At 37.1% G+C, this 7,506-nt stretch overlaps 1 pseudogene; it reads left to right on the plus strand.

Moving 5' to 3' along the window:
* Window positions 1–7,506, plus strand: part of LOC102835610 — a 45,949-nt pseudogene that overhangs the window by 11,666 nt on the left and 26,777 nt on the right.

Below are 7,506 nucleotides of genomic sequence, written 5' to 3' on the forward strand. Positions count from 1 at the left end.
CTGTTCTTGTTGGTTCTCAGTCCACAGAACTTCCTTTAGGATGTTTTTCATAGCAGGGTTGGCTTTGGCAAAATCCCTTAGCTTCTGTTTATCCTGTAATGTTTTGATTACACCATCATATTTGATTGACAGCTTTGCTGGGTAGAGGATTCTTGGGTGGCTGTTGTTTTCTTTCAGGCTTCTATATATGTCTCCCCATTGCCTTCTTGCCTGCATGGTTTCTGTTGAGAAATCCAAGCTTAATCTGATTTGCTTTCAAGATCTTGTCCTTATCTATCTTCCTCTCTCTCTCATCTCAAAGTCAACACATGTTTATGGAACATGGTTGAACCCAGCCCATGTCTTTATTGTTGCACTTCTACTCACAAGTAGACCAAGGTGGTTATCAGCGAGCTTACAATCCTGCTCATGTGTTCCCTTTGAGTTACAAGCTTACAAAGGGGTTTATCCTGAAGTGTTAACTTTATTTGCCTTGATGGATTATAGGCAAACAGCTTGTTTGTTCTTGTAACAAACAATGTGCTTCACCTCCCCCACCCTCCCTGCTGGTCTTACTTTAAAGAAGTATCTTCTGTTCCTCTAGCCACTTTGGGTTGGTCTGCATATCCTTTCAAGTGGGAAAGTCCCACCTCAGAAGAGTCTGGATGGGGCTCAGAATTCCACCTAAGGCTCCAAACTCTACAGAAGCTTAACAAGAATCCTACTTCACTGGGCAAATTCTAATGCCCATTTAAGCTAATCCAATCAGTTATAGACTGAAGATGAGTTTACAAGCTTTCTGTAATCATATTCCCCAATATTCCTTTCTATCCCACTTAAATGTCTACTTACCAATAATAGGCAGGGGAAACCAATATCCACAAGACAGTCAAGTACCTTAACATTATTTCCCCTCCTTACACATTCAAACTATGTCTCTATCCCTATATCACAGAGCCCTGTGTTCCAAGGTTGAGTATACATCCCTACTTACCTCTATCCCCTTCAGCCCATGCAAACCTATGTCTTCCCTTATCTTCCTTGTTCATTCACCTTCTTGTGTATTGCCTTCCTCTTCCTTGTATATTGCCCTTCTCATCACAGAGCTAACATGTGTCTATCCCACAGCATGTGATTACTATCCCCTCCATCCCACCCCTGGTAGCCATCAAATTATTTTTCTTTTAATATGGAAATATTTTAAGCTCTTAAAATAATGATCTTATACAATATTTGTCCTTTTGTGATTGACTAACTTCACTCAGCATAATGTCCTCAAGGTTCATCCATGTTATGAAGTGTTTTGAGGTTTCATTGTTATTCTTCAAGGTAGCATAGTATTCCATTGTGTGTAAGTACCACAGTTTGTTTATCCAGTTTTCCATTGATGGGCACTTAGGCTGTCTCCATCTTTTTGCTATTGTGAATAGTGCTGTGATAAACATTGGTGTGCATATTTAGTCGTGTTCTGGCTCATATTTCTTATGGATATATACCAAGTAGAGAAATTTCTGGATCATAAGGTATTCCTGTTTCCAACATTCTGTAGAAGCACCATGCTGTTTTCTAGAGTGAGTTTTTGTTTTGTTTTGTTTTGTTTTAAAAACACCTTTACAAAATCACCTGTGGATACAATAGTTTTCTTTATAAATATCATGGTTTTAAGAACAAAAATTTACAAATTGGACATAGACTGTCTATTTTATCACATGACAAAAGACTCAATATGTTTGCCATAATTTTAATTTTCAGAGAAAACAAGTGGGGGGAGCGAAGTAAACTGTTAGTGTTAGTATGGAAACATGAGTTAAATTGGTTCTTTTTTTAAACCCATTCCATTATTTTCCTTGTTTTTAGCACAGTTGTGAATATATTTTTTTTTAAATATCACCAAATGAAACTCTACTTTGACATGATTCTTATACATGATAAAAACTGTAAATGCAATGAATATTCTTCTTTGATCAATTTGGTCGATTTTATTTTTAAACTGTATTGATAGCAAGATATAGCCAACAGTGTTTAGAAACTTTGTACATATAATTATTATAAAAATAAATTTTAGAATTTGCACTTGACAACTGCTACTTAACTTTTGTAACATTTCCAAAACTATACAAAGTGTAAAAGAAAATCGTAATAAATTACAAAATGACCATATTGAGTTTGACACAGACTTTGTGATCTCAGTGTAGGATTTGTTGGGAAGAGTGGATAAGAGGAGAGTAAAAATTTTTGTGGAGTGGGAATGGGTGCATGGAGGAGGAGGGAGAGACTAAGAAGATGGACTCAAAGGAGGATATGAGAAGAAAGGTTTAAATGAAAACAAAGGTCACCATCACTAAGGTAAATACAAATTAGAGTATTTAGGTGGCACTAGGACCCAAGGTCCTCCCACATATAATAGTCCTATGTGTCAAGTAGTTGTAGTTAGTTTGTATTTTGGTCCACAAATAACCTTTTACTCTTTCAGAATTCTCAGTGAAAATTATTTGAGCGAATTACATAAGGATTCATTTGAAGGCCTTCTATCCCTCCAGTATTTGTAAGTTAACCATATCTATTTCTAAGTTTTTAGTTATATATAAAATGAAAAAGGAGCTTAAATTCAATAGTCTGTAATATTTTCCAGCAATATGATTCTGCAATTCCATAAGTCTATAGGGCTCCAGCCAATCTCTAGCCTTAAATATCTCCTGAACATTTCCAATTTTAATTATAGAGGCAAGATATAGATAGCAAAACCTTCAGTTATAGAGGAAAAGTGGTAGTAAGTCCTGAGTAACAGACACCCCTATGAAATAGTCCATGGTCTGTTTTTATAAATCCCATAAACTAAGAATGATTTTTGCACTTTGAAAGAGGTGTAAAAGTAAGAAAAAAGACTATGTGACAGAGGCTAGCTGTGGCTGGCAAGTCTAAAACATTTACTATCTGGCCTTCAGAAAACATTTGAAAATGTTTGTTTAATAGGATAAGACAAAGTTAATCTCTGTTGATTGCCTAAAAGACAAGAAAATATAGAATACTTATATTAATTTGGAGGCCATTAACCCAATAATTTTTCACAGTTTAAATGAAGTAAGTTAACATTTAAATATTAAATATTTAACTAAGCAGATAGATTATGTAAACAATATTATAAAGAATGTATTTAGTTGTCAAGAGAAGAGACTGGTATTAAGGATTTCAATGTAGGAATTGTTTTACCAGATTATAAAAAAATGTTTAAAATGATAAATAGTATAGCTCAGTGTATTTACACAGAGTTAACATATTGGAAATGCCCCTAGCCATTTGCTAAATAAAAATCTCTCTAGCCCCTTTGCCAAGGAGGGAATAGATGCATGGCATTTATGTCAATTTAGAGATAAGTAGATATTATATCTTTTGCTTGATTTTTATCCTTTGCCCATGAAGTCCAATGCTGTGTGCATAATTAATTCTTACTAAACTGTTTACTGATTATCTTTAGCAAATGGAGTCTTCCTACAAGTTTAGAAGACTTAAGGGAAATAGGGATAAAAAGCCTTAAATGATACTAAAAAATAGTTCTTTAAATTATCAATCTTGTTAGGCCTTAGGGGGACAACCAGTTTTACGTTGATCTTGGGCACCTCCACCATCTGGTTTCCCAAAAGTTTTACTGCTTTCTCACCTTCTTATACAGTTGTTTTAACATGCAGCTTATTTATAATCCCATGTGTTTTTCTCTAAATCTTACTTTACAAACAAGATTTAGAAAAAAACAATGAAGATAACTGCTCAATGGAGCAGGCTCTTCATTAGTTGCACTTTGAAACACTTTGTAAGTCACTTCTCTCATGCTAGTAAGTGTATTCTAGTTCATTAAAAACATGCCAATCAATAAAAGTTAACAATTGTATGCCAAGCACTATACCTAGCTGCATATGACAGAGTTCTTATTGTTCTAGGAGCTCTCGATGTGACAGTAGAAGCTCCAACCATGACACAATAGGGACTAAGTGGACAACTAGGTGCCGCAGAGGCACAGAAGAGCCAGGAAGTAATAAAACTACATTTCTGTCCTAAATAGTCATTTTCCTTTCCCATTCCTTAGCTATTCATTCCTTTAAAAATCATTGAGTTTGTTTTATGTCCATCTGTCAGTTTTAAAACATCATAGGTAATGCAGATAAGCCAAAACTAGTCCATGCTTTCAAGGAATTCATGCTCAAAGGAAATGGGATGTAACAATAACTACATTGAAAGAGCTAAATGTAAGTACTGAGAGGTATAAATTATTTCTGGAGCACAGAGGAGGGATTAAAGACTTGCAATTTGATCAGAGAAGATGGAAGAAGGTATTACTAGAGAAATGGCATTTGAAGAGGGCCATTGAGTGTTGTATATTCCAAACTTGCAAACAGAAGGTGGGAGACAGGGCAAAACATGGGAGGTGGAAGGTGGGTTTGAAGACTGTCAGGGGTACCTATGGATGCATACAGTGAAAGTAGGAGACTGGCGCCAAATCTTCTAGACTTTGAATGGCAGACTAAGGAGCCATCATGGGAAACATGTTATCACAACAATGTTCTAGGACAACAGTTTGCAGACTAGTCTGCTGCATCAGAATCAGAACTTATTAAAGCATAGACTCAGAACTTCCCCCTCTAGTTACTGATTCAGTAGGTCTAGAGTAGGGCTTAGAATTTTCATCTTCAATAAATTTCCAGGTAATGCTAGCCTTTGAGAACCACGGCTGGAGGGTTTATCTGCTCAATGTGATGATGTGTAGGATGGATTAGAAAGGAAGAGGCTAGAGTGGTGATAGCAATGAGCAGATAGGTGAAAAGTGAGGGACTAATCTGGGGGTAAATGGAAAGAAGCAGTTTAACTGCAGTCAAGAACAGGTGTTTTAAAAGAAAAGCCCAGTTCTTTGTTGCTTTTACCCTGTGCCACCACAGTACAACTGAAGCAATTATATTCCTAGAACATTAAGGCAATATAAACCAAATATGATCTATTAATATGATCAAAGTACTATGCTAAGCACTGGACTGCTAACCTCAAGGTCAGTGATTCAAACCCACCAGTCACTCCTCTGAAGCCCTATACAGGGTCGCTATGAGTCAGAACCAACTCAATGACACACGACAACATTTCAAAGTTATATATTTATATTGGAGGAGTACCTAATTGCTTTTCAAATTATGTTGAAGGACATCTTTTATTTCTGTTGATATTAAACTGGCCTAGAGAAAGAGAATTAAGCTAGGAAGGTGTATAAATGTGAGAATATATATATTTTTAATATTCTAAATTATAATTATACTGAGGAATAAAAACTTGAAGCTCATTGAATCTAGGTTTTGATGTGACCACGAAAGGTCACCTATTGAGTTTCCCTACTCTCAGGGAAGAGCATCTCCACAATCTATCAATAGCTATTATTATTTATTTTATTTAGGAAGATGGGGCTCTTAAGAGAGGTGAGGACAGGGCCAGGGTCCTTGGAATTTTAGACAACAGTTACTAAGGTTTAGAGTGTAGACAAAAACGTATTCAGTATTATTCTAAACTCTGACATTTATATTACTAATTTGATATTTAATAGCTAAAAGAGGCAACATTTTCTTTTTACTTTTCCTAGAGATTTATCCTGCAATAAAATACAGTCTATTGAAAGGCATACATTTGAACCACTACCTTTTCTGCAGTTTATGTAAGTTACAGATATAACTTAATTATATGTGGAATTTTTATAAAACTTGTAAGTCTTTTTTGCTATTCATTTTGAAATATTTCCATTTTATTAGTGGGAAGCTACTAAAGTTATGTAACAGATTCCTTTTCCCCTCTAGCAGAGCTTAGCATGAGGATTGTTACACAGATAAGAGTGTGTCCTTCTAGAGCAATGGGTCTCAACTGGAGCGATTTTGTACCCAGGGGACATTTGGCAATGTCTGGAGACATTTTTGGTTATCATAATTATGAGTGTGGTATACTAGCATCCTTGTGGGAAGAAGGCTAGGATGCTGCTAGACATCCTGTAATGCACAAAACAGCTTCCACAACACCAGAACACTTGTCATCTTGTTAGTCAAGATCCTGTGACTGACGATGACCCCATACACAACGGAACCCCATGCCCAGTCCTGCGTTACCTTCATGATCATTGGAACAAAAATTTATCCAGCCTACAATGCCAATATTGCCTAGGTTGAGAAAACCCTGTTCTAGAGAAATAAAGATCACCTGATAAGGAGCTCTGGTAGCTGAGTGGTTACGAATTAGGCTGAGAACCACAAGGTCAGCAGTTCGAAACTACCAGCTGCTCCGTGGGAGAAAGATGAGACTTTTTGCTCTCGTAAAGATTTACAGCCTCGGAAACCTTGTTCAGGGTCACTATGGGTCGGAACCGACTCGACGGCATTTAATTTACACATGGAGTCCTGGTGTGGCGCTGTGGGTTAATGTGCCGGCCTGCAAAGCCATTTGAACTACAAGATCGGCAATTCAAGCTCACCAGCTGCTCCTCGAAAATCCTATACAGGGTCGCTATGGGTCGGAACCGACTCGACAGCACTTCACAACAACAACAATTTACACATGTGAATTAGGTACAAAACAGTAAATACTACATCCTTGGATTGTTGTTGTGATGTGCCGTGGAATCGGTTCCGACTCATAGTGACCCTATACAGGGTTTCCAAGGCTCTAAATCTTTACGGGAGCAGAAAGCCTCATCTTTGTCCCAGGGAACAGCTGGTAGTTTCGAACTGCTGACCTTGAGGTTCGCAGCCTAATTCGTAACCACTAAGCTACCAGAATTCTGTCCATGTGTAAATAGTAAAGTATAATTTAGCACAAATGTCTTTCATAATGAGAATCTCCTTAATGTACGGAGAGAGGGTTGAAGTTATTTTCATCATAAACTAGAATCATTGCCAAAGGATGAGTGTTCTCAAAGAATATCCTTTTTCCCCTCTTGTTTGTGTCTATTTTTGTAGAAATCTTGGTTGCAATTTACTCACAGAACTCAGCTTTGGAACGTTTCAGGCCTGGCATGGAATGCAGTTTTTACACAAGTTGTAAGTGAAATAGAAGATGTATGTATGTAAAAAGATTACTTATGTGTGTAAACATCATACAATATTGGTCTGCTGGGTATATATATAAGCCTATTGCAAATTCTGAAATGTATATGTCTTAAGATTAATTCTTTTCAAATGAGGAAACTGAGGTACAAAGAGGCCAAGAGACTTGTTGAACTCATGTGTGGCATGCTCTGCTTTCCCCAGTCCTGATCTTTGGCCTGGACAATACAAATCACCAAGCAAGTAACACACAAATGAGTCCTGTCAGGGGAACCCAGAGAAGCTGCTGCTCAGCATGTGGATGGCCCTTGGGATTCCACTTTTGAATTTAGCTTGGATTCCCACTCACATGTAAAGTCTCCCACTGCTTAAATGTGTACATCATATAACTGCAAAGCAAAGGTTGGCCCAGAGACCTCCAGGGAGCAAAAGGTTTCTAGAAAGAATTCCTGGAAACCTGCCATAG

The sequence above is a fragment of the Chrysochloris asiatica genome, unplaced genomic scaffold (genome assembly GCF_000296735.1).
Source record: "Chrysochloris asiatica unplaced genomic scaffold, ChrAsi1.0 scaffold00136, whole genome shotgun sequence".
NCBI lineage: Eukaryota > Metazoa > Chordata > Mammalia > Afrosoricida > Chrysochloridae > Chrysochloris > Chrysochloris asiatica.